The sequence below is a fragment of the Ambystoma mexicanum genome, chromosome 4q (assembly GCF_040938575.1).
Source record: "Ambystoma mexicanum isolate Mex_15411 chromosome 4q, UKY_AmexF1_1, whole genome shotgun sequence".
In the NCBI taxonomy this organism is placed as follows: Eukaryota; Metazoa; Chordata; class Amphibia; order Caudata; family Ambystomatidae; genus Ambystoma; species Ambystoma mexicanum.
This window is the reverse complement of record NC_090928.1, coordinates 1211866246-1211883420: the sequence shown is the minus strand read 5'-3', so window position 1 is coordinate 1211883420 and position 17175 is coordinate 1211866246. Positions and strand designations below refer to the sequence as shown.

Sequence of the window (17175 nt, the reverse complement as noted above, 5' to 3'; positions counted from 1 at the left end):
ACTGTAAATGAGGCGGTTGGTCTTCGGCCAACCAATTATCATTCATTTCCGGACCCTCAAGGGGTGTTTGGTTTTTCTGGACTGACAAACCCTCCTCTTGGCCGTATGCCAAACGTCTCATCCATACATTGCATCCTCCTCCGACCAAGTATTTGGATTAGATTCGGAATCTGATTAAAATTTTGACTCATGTACACTTGTCTCCTCGTTATTTTTATCAATAGCAATTGTCATGAATTCTTTAATGGTTTCAGATTCGTTACTATGGCGAGTGCTTGATTTAGTAATGTTTTTTCGTTTCATCATTTGTACACACTCTTCGCTAATTTCAGTACATACTATGGGGAGACAATGTATGCATCAACATGTCACGAATATTCCGAGGATTGCTACTACGATTGCAAATAGCTTCCATCCCCAGGACCGCAACACTTCCCAGAAGCAGGCGTTTATGTTTAATTCCCAGCCACCTTCAGGGGGGTGGAGATCGGAGCTTAACGCATGCAATTTTCCTATCGCCTCAAAAATCGTGGGGGAGAAGTCACTTACAAATACGCAACACGCTGATCCCACGATTTTGCAAACACCGCTGTGATCAACTAAGATTATATGAAGGGCCATTCTGTTTTGCAGTGACATTAATCGAATTCCTTTTTCCTCGAGTGTCATATAATGTCAGTTGTTCCATTTATTGTTTCTTCTAATATCCTAGACAGTCGTTTTATGTTATAAGATTTTATCGCCTGGCCCCAAAATGGTACAAATGATTTCGCTATGTCTTCTGCAATCAACCCGTCCCCACTATTCCGGCGAGGTTGTGACCTCTTTTTGAAAGGAACACCCCAGGAAATAGGAAACCTAAATAACAAGTGCCTCCCCAGTTTCTAGGTAACCAAGGATATGCTTTTTCTCCACATACAAAGTACACAAGATCTCCCACATATATTGGTTCCACTTCTTTATCAAGGAATGCTATATGTTTGCATCTTGTGAATGTCCCTACCTGAAAGGAGCCCATCTTTTGTAAACAAAAAGGGACAGAACGTGGATTATAATTCCCTGTATAGGAAGGGGGTCCGCATCCTTATTCCCCTGTGGGTTCATATGGAATGTGATCACAGATGATTTATAGGGTACAGACAATCTATCCTGTGGCATTATTGCTGGTGTAATTAACCGTCTTTTATGGAACATGGAGCAACCCACCGGTTTCATAATCACTTCCTCGAATTCATTCATATTTGTTTTATCTAGTTGACCCCTTTCACTTTCGTTCCATTTCCCATAATATAGGGCACTCAGAGAGGCATAACATGCGGAAGTCAATGGCAGGGGCTGTACATACCATCCTATTCCTTTGCCGCCATGTTGAGGCAAATGGGCACAAACCCAGCAATTGTTTTTCTTAGGATTGAGTGTGTCATTTTCATTATTAATAGCAATGTGTTGTTCCCATATCCTTCCCTATGTCTTTCTTCCATTGGGGACAAGGTATAGGAAATCGCATGGAATGGGCTTTCTGTTGTGGAAATGTTCATAATGGGCAAGAGTACTTCAAGAGGGTGCATTTCCTCTAGGTAGCATAATACTGATATGGTCAGCATTGGGGCTAATATACTCATTATGCACATTACTATGGTTAGACCCAGCATACAATTCTTTTTACCATGTCCTTTTTCTGCCTTTCTATGTACTACATTTAACTCGCTATCGGCATTGGTGCAGGAGGGGGCATTTGCTGGTTCCGACATTTCTTCTCTTCCTCCTTCTTCTGCTGTGCTCGTTGTGAATCTCTTGTTCATGTGCTTCCCAGGATGTTGACAGAGTTCAATCAATGTCTACAATCTTTTTATGCCAGTTTGCTATCTGCCTGGATTGCTTTCTCATTTGGCAAGGCCTTCGTGCATTTTCACATTGCCCTATAGTTTCAGAGCAGCTGCCTTTGTACCACGTGCGCCCCGCTTGTTCACTCGGGTTCCTGACACATGGATTTAGCACCGAGGAGTTGCGTTTCGTGAGCTGTCTAACTTGCACAACTCTTACGCCACCCTCCTCTAGGCCTCCGGTTCCCACTTCATCTGAAAATAGGAAACAGAGACAAGAAATTCACCAAGATATGAAAATGTGATCACTCCTTCTTTCTGCTCTGCAGATTGTACCGATTTGCTCCTGGTACCGTGTGATCAACAAATAGTGTGGGTACACTTCCGGTCTCGAGCTTGGAGTCAGCCTGGGGCACAATGGCAGATGATGGGTGCCCAGGTGACAATGCAGGCTGTGGCGCAACAGAAGATGCGGGGCGCCACAGAGGTATGCGCTTGATGTCGGCCAGCAGAGATGCAGAATCTGCTGGACAATGTTGAGGCACTCTTTGCTCTTCCGTTTTTATGGCAATCTCATCAGGCTCTGTTTCACGATCAGGCAACTTCTGTGGCAAAGGACTGGAAACAACCTTTTCCGTTTCTGGAACCGCTGCTGTCTCCTTCTGGTCTTTGTCCCGATCACTTGACGTGTCGAATGGCGATGGGACTTTCTTGACGTGCGTGTCATGAATCCACGCCTTGCGTCCATCCACGCGTAGTGCTGTCTGGGTGGTTAAAAGTACCAGATGGGGCCCACGCCACCTGGGTGCCAGTGATGTTTTCCGTTCGTAGTTTCTGACTAGTACCCAGGTTCCTGGCTCAATTGCATGTCCTGGGCCAGTATACCGCACCGGTAATGCCTCTTGCACCTGCTGATGAATCAAACAGTTTTTTTACTAACAGATTACAGTAAATGCTAAGTACAAGGTATTCTACCTCTCTTTCTCCTAGGCTGGGGAGCGCACCACACATTCGCCGGTCTCCCCATTATGATTTCATAGGGGGAGAGCCCAGTTCTGGCCTGCACTGATGTTCGCATACACATTAACTCTATTGGTAATGCATCTACCCAACTTAGTTTGCTGCCTGCACAGATCTTACTGATTTTGGACTTCAAGATTCCGTTATGCCGTTTAATAAGACCGGCCGAACTCGCATGTCTCGAACAATGGAATCTTTTATCGATCTGTAATCCTGCACAAATCTGCAGTATCACTGCACCTATAAAGTGCGGACCATTATCCGACCATATGACACGGGGCAGACCAAAACGAGAGAAATACTCTTTTAGCATTACATTCACTGTGCTCATAGCTGTGCAATCCTTCAAGGGATATTCTTCCACCCATTTGCTGAATGCACATATGATCACCAGAACGTACTTCAAATTTTGGCATCTCTCCATTTCAAGTCAAAGTGGATCACATTTCGAATGGCATACAGGGAGGTCCAAAACTTCCTGTTGGGAGTCACTGTTCCTTTTCCCACATTGTGCTGTAGGCACGTAATGCAGTTTTGTACTAGCCTCTCGGGATTCTTTTTTATGAGGGGAGTTTCCCAGACTGTGGCTAAATGCTGGACTATTTTCTTCGCACAGATGTGTGTGGGACTGTGAGCCATTGTAACCATTGCGTTTACATAAGCATTTGGCAACATCCAATTCCCGCTTTTCTTGTCCACCCAGCAACCCTCCAAATCCAATTCTGCAGAGCCCTTGGCCCATCCCTGTATTTCGTCGGTGATGGCTTCCGCCTGCATTTCTTTAACAGTCACAATTCCATTTTCTATCATGCAGGGCACTTCCTCCGATTGTACTGTCAACATTTTGTATTCAAATCAGTGGCAGTCTGTTTCGCAATCTTGTCTGCAAATGTGTTTCCTTCTCCCACTTTACATGTCACCTTTTTATGCGCCTTGCATTTCACTATTGCTAGGTGCTTTGGACACATAAGTGCAGACAGTAATCGCACAATCAGAGGGCCATGTTGAATTCTAGCCCCATGGGATGTTAAGAAACCTCTCTCTGCCCATAATCGGCCAAAGTTATGGACTACGCCAAAGGCATTCTGGCTATCAGTATAGATATTTACGCTCATGTTCTCTGAAATTTCACAAGCTCTTGTTAAAGCAATTATCTCTGCTGCCTGGGCAAAGTTATAAGGAATTCTTTTATTCTCCACAACGCTTTTTAATGTCGTAACAGCATATGCAGCAATTGATGTGCCGTCAGGTAGTTTAAAACGGGAGCCGTCACAAAACAGTTCCCCTTCTGGTTCTTTTAGTGGTGTGTCACTCAGATCAAATCTCCCTTTTGTTTCTTCCTCAGTAACCATTAGGCAATCATGGGGAGGCAATTCAGTCCCACCCTGTTTTCCCCGGGCATTGGCATTTAATCTGCTGGATTCAAAGTGCTACACCTCATAATTTGGATGTGGGGCACGAACAATACAATTTCATATCCAGTCAATCTAGCCAAGGTGAGGTGTTGCGTCTGCGTTCTATTGAGTAGAACATCTATGGCATGTGGCACCATCAAAATTAAGGTGTGCCCCAAAACCATCCCTTCTGTTTGTTTAACTGACGTAGCAGCCGCTGCAACAGCTCGCAAACATCGTGGTAGTGCGTGCGCTACAGGGTCCAGCGCAGAAGAAAAATAGCCACACGGCCTATTTCTTCCACCTTGTTCCTGTGTTAAGATGACAACGCGCATCCTTCATTCTCCTGCACAAATAGCCTAAAAACCTTTTCATAATTCGGTGTGCCCAAAACTGGAGCAGAACTCAAAATGGTTTTTAGCTAATCAAATGCTTTCTGACATTCTTCATTCCACTGCAAAGGCATCACAGCATCCTTTTGTGTCAATTCCACCATTGGTTTCACAAATAAAGCGAAGTTTATAATCCATTGACGGCAATAAGAATCGCTCTCACACCTTTGTGTTGTTGGAATAGGCATACCGGAAATACTCTTTATCCTCTCTGGCTTTAATCTTCTCCCTTCCTTTGAAAGTAGGTAACCCAAATAAGCTACTTCTTTCTGACAGTATTGGAATTTCTTTAAGGTCACTTTATGGCCATGCGTAGCTAGATGAGTCAATAATAGAACAGTAACTTCTTTACATATTTCCTCCGTGTCAGCAGCGATTAGTAAATCGTCAATGTATTGTAGCAACACAGTCTGCTGGTAATTCTAACATGTCTAGCTGTTCTTTCAATGCTCTACTGTATATACTCGGACTTTCAGTATAGCCTTGTGGAATGTGTGTAAATGTGAATGATCGTCGTCCTAGAGTGAAAGCAAATAAATACCTGCTTTCTTTGTGTACTGCAATGCTGAAGAAAGCATTTTTTAAATCGATAACACTAAAGTATTCTGCTGACGCAGGGATCATTGTCAAAATCGTAGTGACATCTGGCACTAACGGGAATTGGGGTTCTACCACTTTGTTCAGTGCACGGAGATCAATTATGGTACGGTACCTCATTACCCCCTTTCTTGTACACAGGAAGAATGGGACTGTTACATACACTACCTGTAATCTCTTCAATCACTACCATTTTCACCAAATCAGAAACCATGTTTTTCAATCCTTTTCCTCCTTCTGCTGAAATTTTATACTGCGGAATACGTGGTAGCGTTATTCCTTCTTTTAATGTAATTTTTACTGCCTCTATTTTCAAGCATCCCACTTCATTGTCATTCACGTCCCAACTGCAAGTTGGTACCTTACTCAATTCCCCTGATAAAGGTTCTGCCACAAATTCAGAAGTCGGCATAGTCTGGAGAGAAATAGTCAAAAATACCCCATCTGGTGTACAATGAATAACTGCGCTAGTTTTTTCAATAGATTCAATCCTAAAAGATTTTCCCCACAATGCTCTGTTAAAAGAAATGGACAATGTTCAGTAAAAGGCCCTATTGTCACTGCTACTGATTTGGACTCGGGGTTTATTACTGGGGTACCTGCGAACCCTACTGAGATATTCTGTCGCCCTGACAGAGGTATTTCTGGAAGAAGGAAAGTAGGACAACTATGGCACACCCTTGTAGTCGAAGTTTAAAGTATGAGGAGATAAGATTAGGTATTAAGAGGTTGAAGAAATGGGTAGAGAAGGTATGAGGTGCAGAGGAGAGAAAGGCAGCCTAGACACCTAGGTTGCACTATATAGTGAAGAACAAAATAAGTTCCCAAGTTGGGAACTTACGTCCCCTGCACACTTTCTAGTATCTGGATTACCAGACCAACAATTAGATTGACATTATAAATCATGTATTCCAACGGATTGTGAGAAAACAGTAAATTGTATTATCAGAAAGTCAAATTATTAATGAAAAAAGACATTCAATCCAATAGGGTCACAAGAACCAATCTTCATTTTTTATTCTTGATGTTGAAGCTGTGGAAGGCCCAACGCGTTTCGAGTGAAACAAACACTCTTCATCAGGGGCAAAACAATGATTCTAAAGAAAAATGTATACAATATTTACATTAGAGTTATAATTAAATCCAAGTGGAAATGACAACCAATAATCATGACTCATTTAAAAGTCAGGAGATTTTGTGCAGAAATTCCAACCTTAAAGCATTTGCATGAATATAGTTATATGTACAGAGTAAAAAAAGATGCCTATATAAGCACATCATGTCACCCATTCATGTATTTTAATGATTAGAGTAGGGGTAGATTTGTATAGATACCCTTTCAAGTGCTAGTAGGTTTATAAAACAATTGGTGAATGGTCTGAAAAAACCCAAGAGCATTGAAAACAGAACAAGTTCTGACCTTGTGCTTTTTATGAAAAAGGTTCTCCACGAGAACAAAGAGAATCTGTGACGGGAATCCCAGTCATTCATGAATACAGGACAAGTAGTCCTAAAGGAAGAGCCCTTCTCTGCAAAAAGAACTGGAAAACCTCTATTCAGTCAACAGTTTGTGGGAATTTAGAAAATAAATAAATGAACCGAGAAGGATCACTTACGGCGGTTTATTGGCCATCCAGATTAAAGATCCCACACTTGGAGGTAGTGGAGGGAATATGCAAGGGTCTTGAAGGTAAGCAGGACTTGGTTGCTATGTTAGCAGGTAAAGAGAGAGAAAAGGACACAAAGAAAGTCAGAGTGGGAAAATAAAGGGTTCAAGAAAACCTACACCAAACTGGCTAGGGTACAGGACTTACCTAATGTTATACCGCGTTGCAAACTGGAGGCAGGAGACCGAAGGGTTACCTGACTCCATTTGCAGCGCCGCCGTCGTTTTTGAGCTGATTGGTGGCATGACGTCATCACGCGCATGCGCGTGATACGTCATCTTGATTATTGGAGTGAAGGTAAGTGACGTCTAAACAATATAAATAGTAAAAATACTTCCATCGTCACAATATGGTATGGCGCATTCAGCGGTAAGGGAGAAACCAACGTTGGAAACTCTTGAATGAAAAGGGTGATTGCACCGCACTATGGTGTGTTTACACTGTGACGTCATCACGCTTTCGCGTGAATGACTCCACTTGTAAACACACCGGGTACAAGAAAAGAGAAGACTGTTCGTAAAATCAGACAGGGCGTATGGTGCTTAAACAGATAGATTAGGGATGCTATCTGTGTAATAATGTTTGAGGTCGTGGCTCTGAAGGCAAGAACCGCATATTTGAACAAACGGACTTAGAAAAGAAGGGAATGAAAATCAATATGATGAAGATAACATGTAGCAACCGCGATAGATAGGCGGTTCAAGCCACATGGAGATAGTGTGGGTACAGATGTAAAGGGCAACAATCTAAAATATAGAGAAGCTTTACATGAGACTTAGCTAGGTCTAATGCATCTAATGCAAGACTAGAACGGAAGAACTCTAACGAGGGAGGCAAAGGTGTACCGAGCGTCCGCTAGGATGATGAAATGGGACAATGGGTAATGTGCTGACTCATTGGTGTGTAGTGAGCAAGTTCCGCAAGTAGTGTGGAATTAGGGCCGAATAGACAAAGTAATTATAATATAAAAATATATATATAGAAAAACCACAAATACATTTTACATCATCGGACCTCATAGTTGAGGACAATGTTAAATGATAATTACAGTGTTTAGTCAAGATGTATCTCAGACTTGGCTTAGTCAGAAAAATGGGGAAAGGGTGGTAATGGTCATGACAACGGTATACACAATCGGTGTAGCTGGTTTTATGACACCTTGATATACAGTCCTCTTAGTTACACAATGTCGTTATGCCCATAGGTTATGGTTGACAATCTGCTAATAAGTATACGTACTTTTTCAACAAGTGCTTCTCTAGAACAGAGGATAACCAACTGTCCACGGATGTGGTTCACAAGCTCTTCGTTTGGTTATGCTTTTCTTATCAGAGAAAACTCAGAAGGGAATATGTCTCATATGTCTACAGGAAATAAGAGGCTATGGACATGTTGACATGTACAATTTGAGAAACCGATAATATGCAACTGCCCACTCATATGGTTCACAGTCTACTAGTTAGGTTATAGTCTTCCTAACTATCACCAATCAGTGGAGACTATCTACTATCCCAAAAGAGATAATAGAAACAGTGGAAAGAGAGAGAAGGTTCATTTCAGGTTTTAGATAAATGGGCCTAAGTAGTAGTCTTCATTCAGTCCGAGGGGGCCATTGCATCCAGCCTAGGTATCCAGTAAATTCCTTTTTTGCCAATAATTTAGGTAAGTCGCCACCTCGTTGGAGTGGGTGTATCACTTCCAGTATTGCAAATTTCATCTGTGAGATGTTGTGTTTGTTGTCTCTAAAATGCCGGAAAACGGGTGATTTGACATTTTTAGTTCTAATCTGCGACTTATGTTCGGTCCACCTTTCCTTGGCTTTTCTACTGGTTTTCCCCACATAGTATTTCCCACATGGGCATCTGATGGTGTAGATCACATTTTTGGAGTCACATGTTGCAAAGCTTTTTAGGGGGATCTTATTACCATTGTTCGGGTGCCTGATGTGATTGCCTTTAATAATGTTCGAGCAATGCTGACAATTTAAGCACAGAAAAGTACCTTTTTTTAATTTTTTCAGTGTCCTTTGGGTGGATTTCTTAGGTCTTTCTGCTTTGATTAGCGTATCTCTGAAATTCCTTCCTCTTTGATACGCTAACATTGGAGGAGCTGGAAAAAGACGATTAAGATTAGGATCTGATTTAATCAGATCCCAATTCTTTGTGATGATCTTTTTGACTTGGTAACTCTGTGCAGAGTATTTCAACTTATAAATAAGATTGGATTTCTTTTGTGTGGGTTGTTTGTTAAGTAGTTCATCACGTGGATGTGCTTCCGTCCTGGTGTTGGCCTGTGTCACTACTTCTTCAGGAAATCCTCTTTCAAGAAATCTCGATTGCATGGTATCAAATTCAGTCTGGAGCCTTTCTGTGTTGGAAGTAATCCGTTTAGCACGTAAGAGTTGGCTGTACGGTACATTTTCTTTTAAATGTCTCGGATGTAAGCTATTAAAATGTAGGGAGCTATTTACATCGGTTGGTTTTCTGAACATCGATGTTATCAATTCCATGTCTTTCCATTCCACTGTTACATCCAGAAAGTTCACCCGTGGTGTGCCAATTTCTATAGTAAATTTGATCCGTGGATTGCACTGGTTGATATATTGCCAAAACTCAGTCAATTCTTCTCTTGAACAATTCCAAATGCCGAAAATGTCGTTGATATATCTTAGCCATCAGTGTATTCTGTTTTTCCAATGAGGGTGGTCCAGGACATGAGTCTTCTCGAAGTGGAAAAAAAAAATGTTTGCATAAGAGGGGGCTACAGCTGAGCCCATAGAGGTCCCCGAGATCTGTAAATAGTACTGGTCATTGAATCTGAAATAGTTGTTAGAGTATAAGATTGAGTTCAATAGCGAAGTTTTTTTGGATCTGAATTTCGTCATATCTTAGAAGGAACCATTCTGGGGCAGCTATGCCCTCGTCATGGGGAATAGAAGTGTATAGACTACTAACATCCATGGAGAATATTAAGGGGTCTTCAAAATTGATCTGTAAATTGTTGATTCTCTGCAGAAAGTGTGTAGTATCTTTCAAGTATGTCAGTATTTTTTGTACCAGCGGTTGAAGAGCCGTATCTAGGTAGACAGCCAAGGGTTGGAATATACTGTCAGTGCCAGCAACAATCGGTCTAAATGGGGGGTCTCTGGAATTTTTATGAATTTTAGGTAATCCATAAAACACTGGAATTATTGGATTTGTTTTAATCAAAAATTCTTCGTTTTTTTCTGAAATCCAATCCATAATGCTAGCTTTCTCAAGTGCCTGTTTGATAGTGGTGCTGATGTTGTTTGTGGGGTCATAGTCCAACGGTAAATAGGTCTATCTTCCATTAATTTAAGGCACCCAGCATTGTATAAGTTTGTATCCATGAGTACAAGGGCTCCCCCTTTGTTCGCTTGTTTAATCGTAAGGGAGGTGTCGTCTGCTAGATCCTTGATTATTTTAAGCTGGTGTCTCCGAATATTATTTTGGGTAGACGTATCATATTTAATCTTCCTCAAATGACGGGTGGTTTTAGTTTTGAATAGATTGATGAGTGGGTTATTGATTTGTGGATGGAAGGTGCTCTGGTTCTACATCTCTAGGAAGTTGTGTTCTTTGGCTGGAGTAATGTGTCCTAGGTTGTCAAAGAAGCTCTTGAGTTCCATTTTACGTATTAGTTTGAAAAGATTAACTTCTTCTTCAAAAAGATTGGTTGAATTCGTAGGGATAAAAGATATACCCAGGCTCAGTGTGTCAATGTGCGCTTTAGAAAGCTGTCTGGAAGAAATGTTTATGATCAATGGTGAGTATTTGTTTTTTTGACGTGGTTTTCTTTTTCCCTCTTCTGGTCGGGCGTCGCCTAAAAAAGGCTGCGCAGGAGTTGAAGGAATAGACATGTCAATAATCCTTGAGTTGGTGTAGCACTACCCATTGGTATAGGGATAGTAATGGGGTTTGCTAGACTTGGATTGGGTTGTTCTTCTTGTTCCCCACTTGTGATGTCACTGCTGTCAGTATTATTATCCGGAGATGGTTTCTTTGGCACTCCAGATGGTCCAGGTCTTGGTTTATAGTTGCTGTAGTATTCTTGCCACGTGTAAACTATTTCTCTGGCATAGTCTAATGTATCTCTACGGAATTTGCGTATTTTCCGTTGTTCAATATCGCATTTATAGCTGTCTAACTTGTTATATGTGTCTTCGAAGATTGTCTGAAGTTCAAATGCAGATTTAAGTTTTAAAAGTTGCGTAGAGACCTCTTCAATCTCTTGGTTAATTGTTTGAAGTGATTTTGCAAGTTCCACTATGGTCAGTAGTATAAGATCAAGGGAACATTTGTTCAATATGTGTTCCCAACGTTTAACAAACTCTTTATTCTCCTTACAAAGTGTCGGACGGAGGTACACTCTGAGTCCTCTCGCAATTCTTTTAGCCTGTGTATTTTGTTCTTCACAGAGGTATGTCTGGAACCAAGTGATGATCGATCGAGCACTTTTGTGCCCCCGTGTCTATGAGGAATCTATGCTCTTCATTCCAGATTTTCATCTCTACGTAGGGTCCTTTTTTGATTCACGGGAATTGACACTGATTCCAACCCCTGTCCTGGGCTGTCCTATTGGGGTAACAACACATCATCCGACGTGTAGTCTCCACTGTTATTATAGTATGCACCTGTCTGATTATCAAAAATGTTCCCCCCCGCTCCCTCTACTTCCTGTTTGTACACCCTGCTGATTTTGACTGAGTGGTTTGATTCGGAGCCTGGCCTTGATTCTGTGCACCATTCCCATAATTATTTTGGTGCTGCTGCATAGGATTTTTGTTGTGACAATTTGTTCCCATGTGACCTCTGTGAGGCCTTCTCTGACTATATCCGCCTCTTTTTTGCAAATGCGGACATTGTGCCTGCCAGTGTCCTTCCTCTCTGCAGTATGCACATTGATTTAATCCCAAAGGCCCTCCATGCATATTTGAATTTCCCCTACTCTGTGCATTTCCCCTTCCCCTGTTGTGTCCTGCTACCTGCTGGAGTAACACCCCCTACTATCGTCCGCAGAGCTTCTAGTCTTATTTGCAAAGGGTACTCATTACATATCTCATTTATCTCCCCTACCGAAGTCCTAGGGCTTGACATCCATCTCATCGTTTCCCGCACACACACCTGCAATCTTTGTCTATCACCTATCTGTCCCAGTGGCGGCAAATATTTCTGCATATACAGTCCTGACGCTTTCTTCCTGCCTCTCTCAATATTCTTTCTCCTATTCCCTGGTGTGGCGAGTACTTCAGAATACTCTTCATCCAATTCATTTTTTATTTCAAACATTCGCTTCACATGCTCTTCTATTTCTTCATCTCTCCCTCTACAACGGGCTAATGCATTCAAATCCAACAATCGTTGCGGTGATAACTTCCCAATTAACTTTTTCCATTGTCCGACAAATATTCCCCCATGCATTCCAACAATACCTGTTTTTCGTTTTTTCTTCTGAAGTCATACAGTGATGCTAGCGTGGATGCCCCATCATTCTCGTCTATATACATTTCCGCCTGTTCTTGCAGCTCACGCTTTCTCTCCTTACTGATCGCGCTGCAAATTACTCTCGTACATTAATTCTGCTCAATTCCACTCATGGGAGGGGCGGTCGGAACAGTGGCACCCTCTTGATCGGGAGGAGCGGAGGGGGCAGTGAGAGTGGGATAGGTCTGCTGGGGCTGTGGTAATTGCGAAACACTCGGGTCTGGCTGGCTAGTGGGCAGTGCAGTGTCTGATGCAACCTGTGGCTGTGCTGGCGTTGGGAGGGGCTGAGCAACAGGAGAGGGTTGAGCGACAGCTTCTGACGTAGTCTGTTTAGTTTCACTCCTCGGGCCCTGTTTTGTTTTTGTTTCAGTTAAAATTTTATTAATTTGTCCGATGAGTTTAGCTCTCTTTGTGGATATATTTTTTCTATGTTTAATTCATTGCGCCGTCTTGTCTTTCTCAAGCTATTACTCCACTCCTCCAGCTTTTTCCGCCTTTGACTTATGCCTGCGCGCATGTTTCTCTCTACTTCTGAATCGGAGAATTGCTTCCCTCCTCCAGTCCCTAAGGTTATCAAGTGCCCCAGGGCGTGCTCTCTTACTTATCAACACCTTTTCCAGGTTATCTATACGTTCCATCTCAAAACTCCCATCCCTCGGCCACTGAAGATTTTCCTGTTTTCTGGTTTGCTTATGGCAAGTTTCACAAAACATTATTGCTCCCATACCATACTTTATGTACATATCGTAAGCCGGCGTTCCTCCCGGTGGTGCTTCCTGGCCAGTTTCCAAAGATTGTTTGCCGCAGCGGAAAAATCCCGCTAAGGTGGACAATACCCCAGGCATGTTTTAACCTTTCCCTTGGCTAATCAAACTTACTCTGGGTGTTTGATTTTGCAAAATCAACTCTCAACCAATATCAGGATCACTTACGAATTGGGGCACAGCTCACCTGATTAGTCAATTTGTCTTCAAGACACAATTCGTCCATATACTGATGCAACCAATGACGTTGTGTCTGCGTATCTCGGCTCTGCCTCGTTTCGGGACCCTCGCCTCCTTGTTCGCTGGCCAGGGACGTCGATCAGGGATCAGCGGTGTGCAGATCTGCAAAGGAGTCTCATCGCCTTTCGCAGGGGCGCCCCGTACACCTCTTGATCCCCGCTCGATCGCTCCCGTCCTCACCGTTCTTACCGCCTTCCTTATTTTGCAACGTACACGATGGAACAAGTGAGGGAGGGTCCCTATTTGGGCGCCATCTTGAAGGGGCCCCTGAGGGACCCTCGGATGTGGAAACAAGGCACAGACACCATACTCGAATAGATACGCCAGACACAAGGTTCCGTTCCCAAAATCTAGGGTTTATTGCAATTCAAAGAAGTCCCAGTTGGCCAAATGGTCCCACGCCCCGCGACGTGTGTCTAACAGACCTCGGGGGACGCAAGAGAAGTGCAACGTACATCAGTTACATATATACAAAACAAGCACCTTACAATCAGCAATGACACATTTGATGCCGTTCCCAATTCATTTCCCTTTGAATTAGAGGCGATGATTGACCAGTGTGACGAATATGACACCTTAGACCACCATATTTAGTTTGCAATCTTCAATTTTACAGACACCATTCTTTATTTGCGAGAACACAGCGTTTCTGTTTTTCATGGGCAAGCTGCGCGTAGGAGAATGGCACATACCAGACCTCACTATCTTAGTTTCGATTCTCGCTCTAGAGGTCAGCCCGCTCTCCGGGGCCTCACTGGGCTCAGAAAGGGGGGCCGTAAAGAAGAGCATAATTCAACTCTTTAAATGTTAGTTTCGTACATTGCTATTCTTTCAGGAGACTCGCTGGCATTCGTGTACTGATTAAATGCCTTGCTCCCTGTCTTCAAGGATATGTGAGGGAGGGAATCTGGCATTTCTGTCTGGCTCTCCAGTGTAATGTTTCAACATGTTTCTTAGCCTTGGACCATTGAAGCAAAATAATATCTACAGCAAAGCAGTTTTACATGAGGCAAAGTGGCATCGTTAGAGAGAGCAGAGAGAGAAAACAAAATGACGATTCTGGTCGTCTTAAAATGGCCTCACTCTAGTTGAATTAATAGCTACATAATAACTAAAGAATATATATTCTTAACACTGTAAATGAGGCGGTTGGTCTTCGTCCAACCAATTATCATTCATTTCCGGACCCTCAAGGGGTGTTTGGTTTTTCTGGACTGACACAGTAGGCTCCTCAAGTTTATTTGCATGATTGCCGTCAATAAGATTAACGTTGGTTGGTTGATTAATTGATTAATCCTTCAGCCCCATCCAGATCGTGTCGCATGCTTTCTAAAGCAGATTTGCTATGTAGGTCATACATTCTCTGACTTAGCGACCGGTGCGCCCGCCAGGAATAAAAAAAAATATCTGCTCTGCTAATTATGGTGTTTGACAGGGACTGGTCACCAAAAGCAAATTTGCCCCAGGGGGGTCACAAAGGAAATACTAGATGTAGTAAAGGAGGCGGCATGGGAAGCTATTGCTACCCATGGTGAGTCCCAAACGAAGTAAATGGTAGTGTGGGATCAAATTTGTTGAGAGGCTGGTGCGCACCAGGTAAAGTGGATGGGTGTTGATGGTCATTCAGTAGGATTTGGTTATAAGGAGAAAGGGGAGGTTGTCTTGGTTGGTTCAAATAGAATGGGCAGCTGGTGAGTACCATTCTCAGCAGTTTGGAGATTGGACTTCCCCCGTCTGCATAGCGGAGGTACTGTTGTTGAGTCGATATTTCGCAGAGTCCTAGTGCGGTTTAACATTTCTTTGTGATAGTACCCGCCAGACTGTCTCTATATGAAGTTAGACCAGATTTGATTTAATTTAGTATGCACTTTTGTTTGAATTGATTAAATGCGTTATTTGCTTTTACACTGATCACGAAAGAATACGATACATTATTTTTGTTTTCCAGTTGACTGTGAGGAAAATAAAAGGGAGAAAATGTTAACAAATGTGGTCCAAATCGCTCACACCAGAGGACACAGCCAAATGCCTGTGCTGCACGTGGAACAATAGGCACACACTTCAAAGAAAGCAATGTTTTCTTCATCAGCACGTCTGCTCATCCAATAACAAAACCAGGGAAGTGCTCTCCTTTCCCAAACAGTAGCATCTTTGGAATGCTCCAAGCCCAGAGAAGACGGTGACATTCTTCAACTCCAAGATACTCGACAGATAAGATGGGATGGTAACTGGATAAGAGAGCAGGTTTTGCATCTTGCTTCTTCTGAAGACACAGGATTGTTGCAGAATTGAGGCTGGTGGGACTCTTGTGGTGGGGACGGAGCCAAGCTCTTTGGGGCAAACCACTCTTAAAACTGGGAGTACCATTTTCTTCCCCAGGACAGTCAGAGTTCTGCTCTGGTAGGAGCACCAGTACTGTCTGCCTGGTCACTAGAAAGGATAGTTTACTCGACTTGAATTTTAGATGTGCAACAGCAGGCATCCTTTAGGGCCTACCTGCAGCTTAAGACACCCTGGATCCCCCTACCCTGCAGTTTTCAGGCATCAATGGCACAGTACCGGAATGGCTTTCCTCCTTCCTGTATGACAGCCACCAGAGCGAAATGTGGCAACTTCAGATCCAAATCTAGCTTTGTCATGGGGGGTTGCCCAAGGTGCCTGCCCATCACCTTAGTTATTTTACATCTTTTCCCTCCCTCAGTTTTAAATATTTGAATACTTCCTTTTGGACTTTGAATCTGAACTGCGCGTCATCTGCATACATATTAACCTGCAGTTTGGTCCGGATCCTGGAGCACAGCACATCTCTGCCTGCCTATTAGGGGTTCATACCTGTAGCCAACTATTTTTTAATCCAGGGAAAACCGAACTTCTTATCTATGGCAACACCCAGGCCAACATCCCCTCATTTGGCCCAAGGAGATCTGGTGGAGTAAAAAGCCTAGGCATCAACTTGAGTCTCTCCTTCCCACACCACACCTTGGACCCAGTTTCTAAATGCCAGTGTCCTAAATCTGATTCGTATAAGCCTCATTGCACTAGATAAGATTTTCAAGGTCCTGATCATCCAGGCCCCAATTATCTTGAACCTGGACTACTTTTATGAGCTGCTACGGGGTCTAGCCAAGAAGGAAATTGTATGGCTGCAGGCGGTCCAGGACTGGGTCGCTCGCTAAATCTTAGGCCACAAGAAGTACGATCGCATCCTGGGAGAACCCTTCACACTGTATTGGCAACTAATCGCATCATATACCGTTTGGTTTTCGAGGATCAGAAACTCATACTGGGGAAGGGGTTAGGAGTTTTAGGAGAGCAGTAGAATTTGATTGAAGTCTCTGGGTGGTTTGTACCATGCATCAAATAACATGCTGCTACTTTGGTTATCCCAGGGCTCGCACTGCAAGGGGAAAGGCTGCAATATTCCTATGGATTGACCACTTGGAAACAGAGTGTGGGATTGTATCTCCACCTTGACTGACGAGAAGGGACTTTCAGAAAGGGCAGGCCTATTGTTCTTCTAAAAGAACTTTCCTTACTGTTGGAGCCTTGTTGCCTATTTAGTCTAATATTCTGGATTAGGTGGAAGGTCTTTGAATAAATTACAAATGTGGTGTATTTGTAATGCTAGGTCTCCATTCAAGGTATTACTTCAATCCTAGCTAATCTTTGCCTCAACTATTGGTTGACGTTTTGCTCTCCCACTGTCTGAATTAGAGATCTGATTTCTGTCAATGAGTAGGGCATTCTGGGGGTTCTGAGCCTCAGCCAATTTTC

At 43.0% G+C, this 17175-nt stretch overlaps 1 protein-coding gene across 6 annotated transcripts in view; it reads left to right on the top strand.

Annotated features, from left to right (window-relative positions):
• Window positions 1–17175, top strand: part of RNF8 (ring finger protein 8) — a 780077-nt gene that overhangs the window by 499007 nt on the left and 263895 nt on the right. The gene's annotated exons all lie outside the window — the stretch shown is intronic.